Consider the following 16,686-nt stretch of genomic DNA (forward strand, 5'->3'; position numbering starts at 1 on the left):
CCTGTAATCCCCGCACTTTCTGAGGCCGAGGTGGGCAGATCACCTGAGGTTGGGAGTTCGAGACCAGCCTTACCAACATGGAGAAACCTTGTCTCTACTAAAAATATAAAATTTGCTGGGCTTGGTGGCACATGCCTGTAATCCCAACTACTCAGGAGGCTGAGGCAGGAGAATCGCTTGAACCTGGGAGGCGGAGGTTGTGGTGAGACCATGCATGTAAATTGTTTAACACTGTCCCTGAGACATAGTAAGGCCTCAGTGACCGTTAGCTTTCTTATTGCTACAGGACAAGTTATTCTTATTTTCCCTTTTCTTCTTCTTCCTTTTCCTGTTCCTTGCTCTTCCTCTTTTGACAAAAATTTACACCAAAAAGGATGAGCTCTGTTGCAGCCAGCATTCTGGCTTCACAGGAGTCTAGGAGATACATGGAGAATATTCTGAGGCTAGGTTAAATAGTTTGTCTCTAATACGGGTGTTAATCATGTTCTTATCAGTATCTGGAGAACCCAGAAGAGTGACTCTAAGAAAGGAAAACTCTTGGCTAGAGGGTTCCGAAAGCTAGTGTGAAGTGGAGGCTATTACTCAGAGGGTGCCATAACATGGCTGTGTCGCCTGGCACCTTTTCATTCTCTAATCTCAGAAGTGAGTGCTTCCCCCTGCTGTGCCTGGCCCCTTCTCACCTTCAGAGTCTTTGGTACGCATAAGTTCTTCATCACTTAAGTGGAGTGAACCCTGATGACCTACATTTATTAATGAAAACAACCAAGGATAGTTGAGCCCCAAAGTACAAATCAATGTGCTGAATTAGTTTATGATGTTTCCCTAATTTCTCCACATCTGTTGAACTGTGATTGCAAATTCCATTTCTTTTCTTTTCTTTTCTTTTTCTTGAGACAGTGTCTTGCTCTGTCACCCAGGCTGAAGTGCAGTGGCGAAATCATAGCTCACTGCAGCCTCCACCTCCTAGGCTCAAGTGATCCTCCCACCTTAGCCTCCCAAGTAGCTGGGACTACAAGGTTGTGCCACCACGCCTGGCTGATTTTTCATATTTTTTGTAGACACGGGGTTTTGCCATGTTGCCCAGGCTGTTCTCAAACTCCCGGGCTCAAGTGTTCTGCCCTCTTTGGCCTCCCAAAGTGCTGGGATTACAGGTGTCAGTTACCGCACTGGCCTGGAAATTCTGTGTCTTGTCAAGCAGGACATCAAAGTTGAGATCTATGAATTTGAACTAAAATTTGGGGAGGTTGTTTCCACTACTGTGTATTGAGAGATGGCAGGGCCCCTCTTGCCAAGTCCAAGAGATCGTGAAGTCTAAAAGACTTGGCCGCAGTGTTGGTTCATCATTAACAGCTGCCTACAAGGAAATCTTTGAGAAATATAGATTGCTGCATCTTATAAGATGGACAGTGTTTAAAACAGGAAGAATTGAGTAGAAATTAAGAGATAGCTTGATTTTTTCCAAGAGAGTCATGAAGTCTGTTCAATTTTCTTTTTAAAAAGTAATTTAATCTTCTAGAAGATACCTACATTTATTCAATACTTTCGTAGGTAGTCTTCAAAACCTTCCTTCCTCCCTCCCTCCTTCCTTCCCTCTCCCTTTTCCCCTCTCCCCTCTCCCCTGTCTTCTTTTCTCCCTCCCTTCCCTCCCTTCCTTTCGCATCTGACATCTCTAAATAGTATTTCATGCAATGGCATTACTAATGGCTTGACTTTTTCAGGAAATGATTCATTACTTTATAATTTCAATTCAGTAACCATTTTCAGCTATGCCATAAATTTAAATCCTTTACTATCAAGATAACATTTTTTTCTCCTGTCAGTGAAATATAATGATTGGAAACTATTTTTAAAATTGACTCTGTTTGGGACAGCTCTTAGGGATTTGTCCTTTATACCAGCATATAACTTGTAGGTTGTCAGCGTCTCCGGGGACCATATGTTCACCACCTAGACTCAACAGTTGCTAATGTTTTGCCATGTTTTGTCAGTTCATCTATCTGTCCATCTCTTTGTCCATCCATCCAACTACCCACTTACCCATCCATCCACCCATTTATCCATCCACCCACCCATCCATCCATCCATCCATCCATCCATCCATCCATCCATCCATCCGTCCATCTATCCATCCATCCATCCATCATCCATCCATCCATCCATCCATCCATCCATCCATCCATCCATCCATCCATCATCCATCCATGCATGTAAGTTGCAGACATCGACAAACTTTACCCTTAAGGACTTTGGCTGGCATCTCCTAAAACTAAAGGCATTGCTCTACATAATCACAACTGTCATCATTATCATGTCTATGAAATTGCTAATGATTTGCTAACATGAAATAATACCTAGTCCATACCAAGATTTACTGAATTATCCACAAATTGTCTTTTATAGCTTTTTGTTTTCAATCAGGCTGTAAAGTTCACACATTACATTTGGTATTATATCTTATTAGTCTGTTTATTAAAGGGTTTTTTCTTTTGTTTGTTTGTTTGTTTTTTTCCCCAGGGATCAGGGAAGGAGGGAAGGCTCCTTTCTGGATACTGTGGATACGACTAACTTTATCGGCTACCAGGGTTTTCTGTATTTTTTCATACTCTTCTGTTATTGAGGAAACATTTTTTTGTACATTTTGTTGTACCTTTATGAGTCTGGTTTAGACTTCCGGCCCAGCAGAGAAGCTGGTTTCCTTTGGTGAAACCTGGGAGAAGAGGGAAGAAAAATCTGTTCATTAGAATTGTGGGTGTGCACTCTCTTTATCTCTAACAGAATCGGCTTCCCAGGGCTCTGTAGCCGCAACCCATTCCACAAACGTCGTGGAAAGGAAGATTCAAGTCTCAGGTTAAAAACAAACCAAGACTTCAGGGCTGTTTGCCTGTGATTAGAGTCTAAGAAAGATTGGGAATGGGAGATCAGGACTGTCTCTGGTCACTGATGGCTTCACTATAGCACAGATGCGATGGGTAACAGACACACCTCCAGGCCTCAGGGTTACATTACTTAGGGTTAGGACTGAGCCTTCTTCCACCTTCTTGGGGTTGGAGGGCAAGAATTTGACATAGCTTAGATCACAGAGTAAGGGCTCTTCTACCCCTAAGTTTGGTTTATATGTCAAAGTAACATTCTAAAATTAGATGAGGGTGATTTTTTTTTGAGACAGAGTCTCACTCTTTTGCCCAGGCTGGAGTACAATGGTGTGATCTCAGCTCACTGCAACCTCTGCCTCCCGGGTTCAAGTGATTCTCCTGCCTCAGCCTCTCTAGTAGCTGGGACAACAGGTGCCTGCCACTGTGCCCGGCTAATTTTTGTATTTTTAGTAGAGAAGGGGTCTCGCCATGTTGGCCAGGCTGGTCTCAAACTCTTGACCTCAGGTGATCTGCCTGCCTTGGCCTTCCAAAGTGCTGGGGTTACCGGCTTGAGCCACTGCGCCAGGCCTTAGATGAGGTTTTTAGATGTGTTTTTCATATTCCCAAGGCCATGAAATTTGACAGGCAAATATATCAGTTATAAAAGTTTTAGGATTAATTATTAACTAACTCCCAGACATTGCCTCAGCCTCCCTTTTTCAGCCTTATTTTGCCCCAGCCCAGAGACAAGCCACAACTATAGGTTTTACTTCTGAAGGAGAAAACTCAGTGAAACATTCCTCTGCCTCAAGAGATATTGCGTACCTGCAAACATGTTTTGTCTTGCCCACACATGATGTAAAAACAAAATAAAAATGCTGCGAGACATGCCAATTCAGAGGTTTCATATAAAAATATAGCTTTCCCATTAGACTTGAAAATTGGAAGAGGAGGTAACAATTGGCCAGTGCTGAGTAGAGGCATCAGAAGGGCATGTGGTCTCTGCTTTGCCACAATCTCCACCATGCCTTATTGTCTCCCTTCTCAATCAAAGCAGCTTTACACACTCCTGCTACTTGCTAAGACACTGTACACATTTAAAGTTTGCTACCTGTGACTTGGCATATCTCTTGGTTCCAAAGAGTTTTAGGTATTATGCAATTTGCTAGCTCCCAAGCAACTGTTTTTTACTTCCCTCAGCCCCTTTCCTGGCTCCAAACCTTTGGCTCCGGTTTGATGTCGTTGGGTTGCTGCAGGAACGTTCCCTGCGGACCTCACTACTTTATCAACTGTGATGGTCTTGTTGAAGACAAGGCTTAGAACATCACCAGACCCAGACCCTTTCTCAGAGGACCTGGGAGAACTCTCCATATGATTTTCATTTGGGAAGAGAGATGCTCCTATTGGAACAACTGGTTTTCCCTTTAAAACAGGGAGTCCGGCAGCTTCTAGGATGCTAGGAATCAGAATGATCGCTCACTTTTTAAGGTATATCATATTTGTCTTATTCTTAACTACGTTTTATGTCCTTGCCCTTTTCTCCCCTACTTTAAATAAAATATATCTCTAATTTATATTATTTAAGCAATGACAACTTCTTTTTCTGATAGACAAAGTAAAGTATAAATAAATAAGACATCCAAGTAATAATCAGAAGCATTTTTATGTTAGTCTCATTGTGGTCTTTTTAATCCCAAGCCAGATGCACTTTAGGTACCAGCCTTGTTGTTTGTAAGGGAAGAGGAGCTTGAATAGCGTACACAGACATGAAAGTTGAGCAGCTGAGCTCATGGACGTTGCTTTTAATCAGGATCCAGAACTAGGGAGTGAGCGAGCTTGGATTTGAACTCCACTTTTCAAATTTTCATGACCCGTGCTCTTTTGTTTTTGTTTTCTTTTTGTGTGTGTGTGTGGTTTTTTTTTCCGGTTTGTTTGTTTTTTGTTTTTATGAGATGGAGTTTCACTCTTGTTGCCCAGTCTGGAGTGCAATGGCACGATCTCAGCTCACTACAACCTCCACCTCCCGGGTTCAAGAAATATTCTTGCCTCAGCCTCCTGAGTAGCTGGGATTACAGGCATGCGCCACCATACCCAGCTAATTTTGTATTTTTAGTAGAGACGGGATTTCCCCATGTTGGTCAGGCTGGCCTCGAACTCTCGACCTCAGATGATTCGGCCGCCTTGACCTCCCAAAGTGCTGGGATTACAGGCGTGAACTACGGCGCCCAACCAGACCTGTGCTCTTTCTACCACCACTGCCCTCTGCCAACCACTACCCCCGCTCCTATTCTAGAAAGAACCAAGCCGTCAGCTATTGCTTTTGAATCTATACACAATTCTAGCAGCTGCTTCTTAGAGCCCTTTTATATTAGCATTAAATACAGTTTTACCAGCCCTGAGGTTGCAGCCAAGGAGCTTGAAAGGAGCCAGCACTTTATTTATCTTTCCTCTTGTGAACATTTGGAAGCATAGCTTCGGGGCTCCTTCTCCAAGGTGCCTTGAGTCATGACCTCCCGAGAGCCTTTCCTTCCCGTGGCTTCTTTTCCTGATCAGTTGTTTGTTATCTGAAGGATTTGTTAATAACCAGGGCATCTGATTCTCATCATTACTCACCCTCTGCTCACTCTCCTCTCTAATGCATAGGCCTTTAGCCTTTTACTTTCTACTTTTTTGAATGCTATACTTTTTAATGAAATTTTAATTATGGTAATGCAATGACATTGTTCAACATTCAAATGATGGAAAGGCTAAGCGTGGAGGTTTGGTCTCACCACTTTTCCCAGCCATCCTGTGGCCTTCTGCAGAGGCTTCTAGAATTTTCAGATGACTGAGAATCCTTTCAGAAATAGTCTCTGCAAACTCTAGCACACCCATAGTGCTAGGATGGGTCTTAGTAAAATGTACGGGCTAAGCACACTGTTTTGCATTCTACACAATTCACTTCACAATATCTCATAGAGACTTTTTCATATTAATATATAAAGAGATATATATGCATGCTGCTTCATAATCCATTGCAGAGTTGGCCTGTAATTTATTCAAGCATTCTTTGTTGATGGATGTTAGGGTTGTATCCATTATTTTGCTATTATGAACAACACCATAATGGGCAACCTTGTACACATTTAATGTCAACCTGTATCACTGAATGGAAAGGATCTGTTCCTAGAAAGGATCCATTCGTAGAAGAGGAATTCTGATCAATATGGCCAGCTTTCTGTCTGTTGAGGTTGAACCATTTGACACGTCTCACTAGCGTTGGGAAAATCCCCATTTTTCTCACTATCCAGTTTTCTTCCTCTCTTCCCCTCCTCTTTTCCCTTCTTCCTCTTTTTTTTTTCCTTTTCTTTTATTTCCTTCCCCTTTTCCTTTTCCTTCCTTCCTTCCTTGCCATTTAAAACATGCTGATAACTTGGCAGCACAGGGCAGTGATTAAACTCAGCCACTCACCCCACCCTGGGAATCTGAATTCTGTCTCTTCTGCTACTGTGGATTCTCAGTCTCCAAGTCGTGTAAATCAAAGCTTCTCCTGCCACGCTGGTGTGTATTAGGCCAGGACTTCATAGTGTGATTCAAATCACCAACTGAATTTTTTTTCCTTTACTTCCCCTTTCTAGGGGAGTAGGTTTTTCATGGAGACTGGGGCCCTCCAACTGCTGTGATGATCCTCCCGTGCCAGGGAGGAGCTATTAATAGTAAATGCCAAGTGAGCTGGTGTTCTGTCCCTCTGGCCTCCTTGCTCACAATAGCTAGGGGGAAAAAGCCATGTAACCTGTGGATGAGTCCCTTGGCCATTTAGAAGTGAAATGAACATCCAAGAAGCAGCATAGCGAATGTGGAGGAAGAACTCTTCCAAATGATTGCAGGGCTATTTAGAATCTTTTCCCCTGAGTTCCCTCTGGAAGACAAAGCCCAGATCCCGTGAACTGATTAAAAAGCACCAGACCATTCCCGTTACAGTCATCCTGAAACTGAGCAAGACCGTGTCATCCATGGTGCTTGAATGTAGGAGCATTTTTTATTTTTATTTTTATTTTTTTTAAGAATGAAAAGCCTCTCTCTTGTTTTGGTAATGATTTTATGACAGAAAGTCACCCACCCACCACTTGGGTACCATGCAGCCCACATTAAACAATTGGCCCTTGACAGTGGATGGTTCAAGTTAGTTTGAAATGAGAAATTGCCGGTGACCTGAAACCCATCATTATTAACCTTGTGGCACAACATTGCCGTAACCAGTAGCCAACTCTCATTTTTTCTTTTTTTTGGTTGGAAGAAAGGCTCATTGATGAAAGTTGGTTCAGTTCTTTTTTGAGTTAAGTGGTCAGGCCACCAAGAATTACTTTCCTTTGATTGGGAACAGGTTCTAATACAGATGTCCTTTACATGGGCAATCCACTTTTCTCGTAGATTCCACAATCAATTCGAGCTGTGTTTATATATAGACACCTGCCCACAAAGACCATGTGGAGAAGCATCTGCGTGTCACCGCTTGTTTTCCAGAGGAATTGCCTTCTAGTAATTCATGTTTTTTATAGCTTAACTACATTTATAATGAACGGATGGCTTCTTTCTTCATCCAAAAGCAGAACAAATGACAAAAAGAAAATTTTGATGATTTGGGAACTGTATTTATGGAATAACAACATTCATGATATCTCTGGATAATGATGATAATTACAGTATACGATTCCAGAAGGGTGAGTCTAGCGGTTCCCAGTGTGTCTCCATGGGTTGTTATGTGTTACTGGTCAGGCAATTAGGGATTTGCTGAAGATTTTCTTTCCTGTGTGGCAATAGGTATTTCAGAACCCTGCATCATGGTATCCACACAAGTCCCCAGAGTTGTATGAGAGTTCATTTGGGCACCTTTCCCAAAGACAGGCCCCCTGTGCAGCTTCAACTATTCACTTTATTTATAATGTTATTCCTGGATATTGGGCTCAGGAGAGGGCATTTCTTACTCCAGATCAAAGAGTTGAGACCTTGCCTTCCCACAATTCCCAGTGAGCCCAGCTCCTTACCACAATTCCTGCCCCATGCCTTCCCCAAATTCCTGATGAGCCTCATGTCTTCCCACAATTCCCTGTAAATTTTGCTCCTTCCCACAACACCAGTGAGCCCCACTCTGTCCCATAATTCCCTGTAAATTTCACTCCTTCCCACAATCCCCACTGAGCCCCGCTCCTTCCCACAATTCCCTGTAAATCTCACTCCTTCCCACAATCCCTATTGAGCCCCACCCCTTCCCACAATTCCCAGTGAACCCCACTTATGTAGTGTGTCTGTGAGTAGCCTGCCCAGTCTCCTTATGACAGGTTTCCAGTATTACCTCTTTCATAACTCATTTCCAACCTTCTGGGTTTTTTCCTTCAGCATTTCCTGTGACAGTTCTCTATTATATCTTTGTTAGATAATGGTTAACAACCTATTAATAACTTCCAACTTTTTGAGCCTCTACCATATCTTGTTTTCATTGGGATTTCTATGCTCTGGCTACTTTGCAGGACCTGACTTATCAAGAACTTAAGCAGCATCTGTTAGAACTGTTATTTTTTTAATGAAGTAAGGAACTCACTACCTGTGCACTGCTGCCCGTTCGTTGCTAGCACAATGCCTGGTGTACGATAAATGCTTGTTGAACAAATGCGGAGAGTATGCTTGTAGGCTTCTGGAAACTATGAATGCTGCTTTATGTGGCAAAAAGGGACTTTGGAGATGTGATGAAGTTCGGGATCTTGAAATGGGGAGATGAACCTGAATTACCGAAGTGGGCCCTAAATGCAATCCTAAGTGTTCTTATGAGAGGGAGGCAGAGGGTCTGTGACTACGAAAGAGGAGGAAGCAGCGAGAAGAGGTGAAGCCGCTGTGAGGCAACAATCTGGTGGCTTCTAGCCCCTGAAAGAGGCGAGAAATGGATTATCATCTGGAGGGTTCAGAAGGAACCAGCTGTGCTGACTTTATCCCAGTGAGGTTGATTTTGGACTTCTGACCTCTAGAATAAGAGAATAAATGTGTTGTTTTAAGATCTGAGATCATGGTTATTTGTTAGAGCAGTGATCAGAAACTTATACAAGCATGAATGCTAAGACTGAAGGCACCTGTCTCCCACCTACTGGACCCTTAACATTTCTTTTCATGGGAGATTTTGCAGATTGCTACCCTCCTTGCTCTCCTTCCTCTTCTTTTACTGAAAAGACATTTACTGGATGTCTAGCATGTTAAAGACTGTACCTTTAAAAAAAATCACACTCTGATTTAGCACAGTTTCAATTGTGGTCAAACACCATGCCCATCACACTTCAGAACCAAGATCTGATCCATGTGTGACATCCTGGAATGTGGCAGCTGGTGGAGGAAGGGGGCTGAAATTGAATCTGCACTAGCTGAGTTAACCTTCCTATAGTGCCTGCACTAGCAGGAACTGGACTGAGACCCCAACTTTCCCAGTCAGGCCTTCATTTTACTCTCATGATGAGAGCTTTGGAAATCTGCAGTGCAATGTGGGAGCCCAGGCTCATGAGGTCATCAGAGACCAGGTGTACCTCAGTCTTTGCTTTGAGCCTTAGCCTGTGGCTGCTCCACCTCCAGGTGTTTCCCAGGCAGGAAGGGGAAAAGTGAAGGGCAGAAATCACATGCCACCTTACCCTATGCATTCGCCTAGCATGTTAGTGGCCAGCACCATGTCACACAGCCACCCAGAGCTGTAGGCGAGTCTGCAGAGGTGATTGCCTCTTGCTAGGTGAGTGTAAACCAAAAATAAATTCTAAGCTCCCCAAGTGACTGAATGGATCCCTGCCTCTGGGCCAAGGGGATTCCGAAATAAACCTGAAAAACTAGTTCAGGCAGTGATGGGAAGAGGGGGTTGGATATGACTCATTATACCCTTATTTTTTTGGAATTCAGTCGCAACTGACCAGCATTAACATTAAAACAGAGATCTTAAGACTGACAAAACAGACTCTTTGTAGCAATAAGATACCAAATTTCGACCCCACTCTAATATAGGATCACGTTGCAGATAGCAGGCCCTGAAATAAATTATTTTACCCCAAAATATATTTATCTGGCATATTTCAAAATGGCCCTGCAAAGCTGTTTCTTCTCTACATTTTGTAGAGAACACCCTTCCCTTTCCAGGTCTTTTCCTGATCCAGGAGAGATTCACTAGGAGTCTGGCACTTTTTTTTTTTTTTGAGACGGAGTCTCGCTCTGTCGCCCAGGCTGGAGTGCAGTGGCCGGATCTCAGCTCACTGCAAGCTCCGCCTCCCGGGTTTACACCATTCTCCTGCCTCAGCCTCCCGAGTAGCTGGGACTACAGGCGCCCACCACCTCGCCCGGCTAGTTTTTTTTTGTATTTTTTTAGTAGAGACGGGGTTTCACCGTGTTAGCCAGGATGGTCTCGATCTTCTGACCTCTCGATCTTCTGACCTCGTGATCCGCCCGTCTCGGCCTCCCAAAGTGCTGCGATTACAGGCTTGAGCCACCGCGCCCGGCCGAGTCTGGCACTTTTTTAGGTTTGATAAGAGACATTTATCATCTATTCTCTCCGAAGCCTATTACTTGGAGGCTTCATCTGCATAATAAGAACCTTGGTCTTTTTATGGACTTATCTTAACCCAGACAGTCCTTTCTATTGATGTCAGGTGTTTAGCTAATAACACTGTTAACCAATTGCCAATCAGAAAATCCTTGAGTCTACCTGATACAGTTTGGCTGCATCGCCACCCAAAATCAGACAGTCTTATCTATTGATCTCAGGTGTTTAGCTAATAACTCCTTTAACCAGTTGCCAATCACAGAATCCTTGAATCCACGTGATATGGTTTGGCAGCATCCCCACCCAAAATCAGACAGTCCTTTCTATTGATCTCAGGTGTTTAGCTAATGACTCTTATAACCAGTTACTAATCTGAAAATGCTTGAGTCCACCTGATATGGTTTGGCTGCATCCCCCACCCCAAATCTCATCTTGAATTGTAATCCACGCAATCTCCACATGTCAAGGGAGAGACCAGGTGGATGTAATTGAACCATATACTCCAGATAGTGAGTTCTCGCGTGATCTGATGGTTATAAATAAGTGTGGGTAGTTCCTCCTGCGTTCGTTCGCCTTTCTCCCGTCTGGTGAACAAAGTGCTTTGCTTCCGCTCTGCCCTGATTGTAAGTTTCTTGAGGCCTCCCCAGCAGAGCTGAACTGTGAGTCAATTAACCTCTTTCCTTTATAAATTATCCAGTTTCAAGCAGTTCTTGGTAGCAATGTGAGAATGGACTAATACACCACATATACTTGGAAGCCTCATCCCCATCACTTTGAGTTGTCCTTTCTGGACCAAACCAATATACTCTTTACATATATTGTTAGAAGTCTGCCTGTAACTTTTCCCCCCTAAAATGTATAAAATCAAGGTGTAATCCAACCACCTTGGGCACATGTTCCCAGGACCCCTTGAGACTGTCTTAGGCTTTGGTCACTCATGTTTGGGTCGGAAATAAACCTCTTAATTTTAGAGTTTCAGTCTTTTCATCAACGTACATGACTACCCAGAATTAAACTGGAATGCTGTTAATAAGAGAAATGAAAGGATGATGGGAGGTGTGCACCCAGCAATGTCTGTCTCGGTGGTCCTGAAGTCTAACTCTAATCCTGGCTCCACTACCTGGACCATGACAGGTTGCTTAATTGTTCTCAGTTTGAGTGTTCTCCTATGTAAATAGGGATAATAATTGGATTTATGGTAGGATTTGGGGGACGATTAAACTAGGCTATAAGTGTGAAGTGCTTAGAGCCAGTTTCTGGGCATTAATACGCATTTAGTTACTGTCACTCCTGTGATCTGCACAATTATTGTCATTATCTTCCCTTCCTCCTCCTTCCCCCTTTCTTCCTCATTTTCTATCATCATCATCATCATCATCATCCTCCTCCTCCTCCTCCATAGCTACTCTCTTGCCCGATTGTTTTAAACCCACCTGTTTTTTTCTGGTAAGTGTATCCAAAAGTAATACAGAATTTTCTGTAAGAACATTCATTTACTGTGTTTCCTTCTACCCATGACTTTTTTTATGCTACACACAGAACCCACTGAAATTTCACCTTCACTGTATGTGGCTTTTCTAGAAACGTTTGCACTGGGCTTTGTCTCACCTCTTGGCCCATGTTTGGTGTGTGCTCGCACATGCACACACAGCCTGCACTGTGTTTGTTGATTGAACTAATATTTCACAGAATAACAAACACATGCTGATTATACTCCTTGTGAAGCTAATTTGCTTTCATCTCTGAGAGCAAGGCCAAATCACCAGATTGATGACTTTGGCTGTGTATCTAAAGGACATGCCATTGCAGCTAAGTGGACCCGAATGTATGGTGAGACCTGGTGGTCACCAGAATGCATGCCACTCCCGTGCTCCAGCATGCAAAGGGTGCAGGCCATGTGCCAGTCACAGTGGAAAAGACATGCTTGATGTCAGCACATTTGGCAACTCTCTGGCACTGGGGATTTATACGCCAAAACCTCGCTTTTGAGACTTGGCTTCCATTAGCAAGGGTAAGGCTTGTAAGAAAGTTTTTCTCAACCCTGCTTGCTCTCACAGCTGTGTAAGCCCATTTTCATCCCTTTTCAATGTTTCAACCTCTGAGAGCACCCAGTTCAATTCCCAGCAAGAAGTGAGCCTCCCTGATGGAGCCCCAGAGCCACCTCTGAGGGTGGGGGCACCCTTGTTGTCACGATGGACAAGAGCCAGGCTTGGCATTGGACTGGATGCTCAGGAAGCCCCAGAGAAACAGACATTGAGTGAGTGCAAGAGCCAGCTGCCTGCATGGCTTCGAGGAAGATTTCAAAGACCTAGTGCTCTGAAAGTCTGACTTAATTTGTGATTTGCGAATAGTCTCCCAGAAGCCATGGGGTACAGATGCGGGACTTGTGAAAAATACCAGACATCCTGTGGGTTACAGAAAAAGAAAGGGGGGTGGTGGGTGAAGTATGAGCAATTTCTGGCAGCTTTGTGGGCATTTATTATGTCTAGGTGGCACAGCGTGGTTAGACTTGTTGGTTTCCTATCAATTGCATTCTCTGTATGTCTTCAGCTAATTTTTCTGGTAATCCAAGGCCCGATGTGTATAAACAAATTCCTTTCTTGATCATGTAAGCAATGAATACTTAACAGATTCAAGCTTGGAGAATTCAGTTCCTACCACAAGCTCCGGAATGGAGGATTTATAACTGGAAGGGAGACAGAAGGTATGCTGAAAGGTACTCAAACTGTCACTTCCTTCACCCCTAGGAGGACTGAGCAGACACTGATTCCTCTGCAGTTGTTGGGCTTTTGAGCTACTTCCCTCCTGGGGAGATGTGTGTTAACTGTTTCATGACTGGCAGTGCCATAACAGTGAGCAAGCAATGTGACCTTACAAATACACGTGCAGAAATGCATATGAGTAGGCCTAAAGAATCCCAACTCAACTTATGTCTAGTGGTAATGGCTGTAGGAGAGATGGGAAGTAGGAGAAGAAAAGCCAAAGGCTGACTTTAGTCTGGTTTATAATGCTTTTTTTTTTTTTTTGAAGAAAAATGTTCATGTATTACGTAATAATTATTTTTAAAAAGTAGCCTGGGGGGTATTCATTTTCTATGGCTGCCATAACAAAGTACCTCAAACTTAGTGACTTGAGACAAGACAGATTTATTTTCTTCCAGTTCTGTAGGTCAGAAGCCTGACACAGGTCTCCCTCGGCTAAAATCCAGGTGTCTTCAGAGCTATGTTCTTTTGGACACTGTAGAGGAGAATACATTTCCTGGCCTTTTCCACATTACAGAGACTGCCCATGTTCCTCGGTCCGTGGCTCCTTCGGTTACCTTCCAGCCAGCAACATTGGGCTGAGTCCTTCTCCAATGGCCATATCTCTGGTTCTTTCTCTCCTGCCTCCTTTTCTTGCTTTTAAGGACCGCTGTGATTTCAGTGGTCTCAGCTGGATAGCTATCAACGCTCACCTTAAGGTCAGCTGACTAGCAACCCTAATTCTAGCTGCAACCTTAATTCATACAATCTGGCAGAGTCTCAGATTTTATTTTATTTTATTTTATTTTATTTTTTAATTGAATTCAGCTTTACAGTATCTTTTGTAGGGAGTACTTTTAGCTTTTTCAGTTGAAAACTTCAAGGAAGGAAACACTTAACATTGTTAGTAAGTGGCCAGCTGGGGTTGTAGGTCTAATTCTTTTCTTTTTTTCTTTGCTTTTTTTTTTTTTAAGACGGAGTTTTGCTCTTGTCACCCAGGCTGGTGTGCAATGGCATGATTTTGGCTCACTGCAACCTCTGCCTCCTGGGTTCAAGCAATGCTCCTGCCTCAGCCTCCCGAGTAGCTGGGAATACAGGTGCCCAGCTAAGTTTTGTGTTTTTAGTAGAGATGGTGTTTCACCACGCTGGCTAGGCTGGTCTTGAACTCCTGGCCTGCGGTGATCCATACACCTCGGCCTCCCAAAGTGCTGAGTTTACAGGCATGAGCCACTGTGCCCAACTGGTTGTAGGCCTAATTCTAGCAATCTCAGCAACTGTAGGATTTCTCTGCATTGGAGGAAGCAAGACTGAAGGTCCTCTGGCTTTATGGACAATGTGCTTAGAAGTTCATGCCATACCTTGGGTCCAGTCTTGTGACTGAACCAACCAGACAGGCCTAGGCTCTGCCCTAAATGGTCAGCCCACAAGGTGGTAGCACGCAGGGCCTCCCTTCCCACTCCCTCAGTCTATGGACATCTGCTGTCTGCCATTCTCTCCCCTTACCAGGAGGATTCAGTAGATACCTGTTGAGTGAATGTGAATGTTTTCATTCATTGGGGCAGATTTGTGTCCTGCTAATAACACTGGACATGTCCTGTTTTCAGATTACTTGTTTTCCAACATCTAAGTACCTACACCTAAAGAATAACAGGAAAATCACCTGACTGGTCAAAGTCCATGTAACGGGCAGAAAGGACCTGGCTGGTCTTAATGTCCTGACCTTCGGCAATCCACCCGCCTTGGCCTCCCCAAGTGCTGGGATTACAGGTGTGAGCCACCGTGCCTGGTGAATGGTGTCATTTTGATGTAGTGGGCCATCTCAATTTTTTCCAGCAACCTTCCCTCAACCTTGTGGTCAAAAGTCGGTTCACACATGGGATGGGAGTTTTTGCCAATGTCCTTCATAAAAGAAGAACTTCTCCTTCACTCGGATGTCTTAATCTTTTCTCAGCATTTCATTCTAGCCTTTCTCCACCCACCATCTATCAATCATCTATCTAGCTAGCTGTCGATTTCTCTTTTTTGGCTTTAATTTTGTCACTTTTTCTTCTGTCTGCTATACAAATAGCAAATTTTCTTATGTAAGAAAACTGAACACAAGTCCAAAGTAGAATATTCCCTAAAACAGCTACCTTTTCCTTGAAATTGTTCTGTATCTAAAAACACTAGGTGAGAAGTAATAGAAATGTAGGCATGAGAAGTGAAACTATTTTCTTTTTCTTGTGGAAGCTTCATTGTGCTCTTTAGAAGATACATCTGTAGTATGATATGATAAAAGCTATTATATGATTATGCTGGGTGCGGTGGCTCAAGCCTGTAATCCCAGCACTTAGGGAGGCCAAGGCCGGCAGATAACTTGAAGTTAGGAGTTCGAGACCAGCCTGGCCAGCATGGTGAGACCCCCGTCTCTGCTACAAATATAAAAATTGGCTGGGCGTGGTGACACGTACCTGTAATCCCAGCTACTCAGGAGGCTGAGGCAGGAGAATCGCTTGAACCTGGTAAGCAGAGGTTGCAGTGAGCTGAGATCATGTCACTGTACTCCAGCCTGGGCAACAGAGCAAGACTGTCTCAAAAAAGAATAAAAATGAATAAAAAAAATTACATGATTAGAGAGGGGAAAACAATCATTTCTTGTGTGCTAATACCACTCAGCAGGTGCTTACACTGTCTGGTTGATCCTCACAATGACTCCATGTTATCTCCATTTTCACATGGATAACTCAGGTAGAATATGATTCTATTAGTTTAAAAAAAAATAGATAAGAAAAATCACCAAAATACCCAGCCACAGTAGGTGTATCTGTATTTAACTAGTCTCCTCGTGTTGAATATTTGGCAGGTTTCTTGTGTTTTGTTGTAAGTGCCACTCCAGGCTGGTTGCGGTGACTCAAGCCTGTAATCCCAGCACTTTGGGAGGCTGAGGTGGGCAGATCACTTGAGGTCAGGAGTTCAAGATTAGCCTGGCCTACATGGTGAAACCCTGTCTCTACTGAAAATAAAAAAATTAGGCATGTTGGCATGCACCTGTGGTCCCAGCTACTTGGGAGGCTGGGGCAGGAGAATAGCTTGAACCCGGGAGGCGGAGGTTGCATTGAGTTGAGATTGTGCCACTTCACTCCAGTCTGGGTGACAGCCACATCTCAAAAAAGGTGGCACTGCAGCGAACAGCGTCCACATGTGTGCAGAGAATATTGTTCTGTTTTTGTACGTCAGATGGCTTTGTTAGGTTAGATTCCCTGAAATGGAATGGCCAGGGAATTTAAAAAGGGTTTTGCTGTTGTCACCCAGGCTGGGGTGCAATGGCGCGGTCTTGGCTCACTGCAACCTCCAACCCCCACCCCAACCGAGTTCAAGTGATTCTCCTGCCTCAGGATCCTGAGTAGCTGGGATTACAGGCACCTGCCACTATGCCTGGCTAATTTTTGTATTTTTAGTAGAGACGTGGTTTCGCCATGTTGGCCAGGCTGTTCTCGAACTCCTGGCCTCAGTTGTTCTGCCCACCTCTGCCTCCCAAGGTGCTGGGATTACAGGCTTGAGCCACCTTGCCTGG

At 43.8% G+C, this 16,686-nt stretch overlaps 1 protein-coding gene across 7 annotated transcripts in view; it reads left to right on the forward strand.

Annotated features, from left to right (window-relative positions):
- The window catches only part of WWOX (WW domain containing oxidoreductase), a 1,124,793-nt gene that overhangs the window by 205,315 nt on the left and 902,792 nt on the right, over positions 1–16,686 (forward strand). Inside the window, exon 1 of one of the 7 annotated variants that reach the window (XM_074026756.1) lies at positions 10,956–11,051. The exons of the other annotated variants lie outside the window; for them this stretch is intronic. The gene's annotated coding sequence lies outside the window, so the exon portion shown is untranslated. Of the gene's footprint in view, positions 1–10,955; positions 11,052–16,686 lie in introns of those variants that run through there. 7 annotated transcript variants of the gene reach the window in all.

Source organism: Macaca fascicularis, chromosome 20 (genome assembly GCF_037993035.2).
Source record: "Macaca fascicularis isolate 582-1 chromosome 20, T2T-MFA8v1.1".
Classification (NCBI taxonomy): Eukaryota; Metazoa; Chordata; class Mammalia; order Primates; family Cercopithecidae; genus Macaca; species Macaca fascicularis.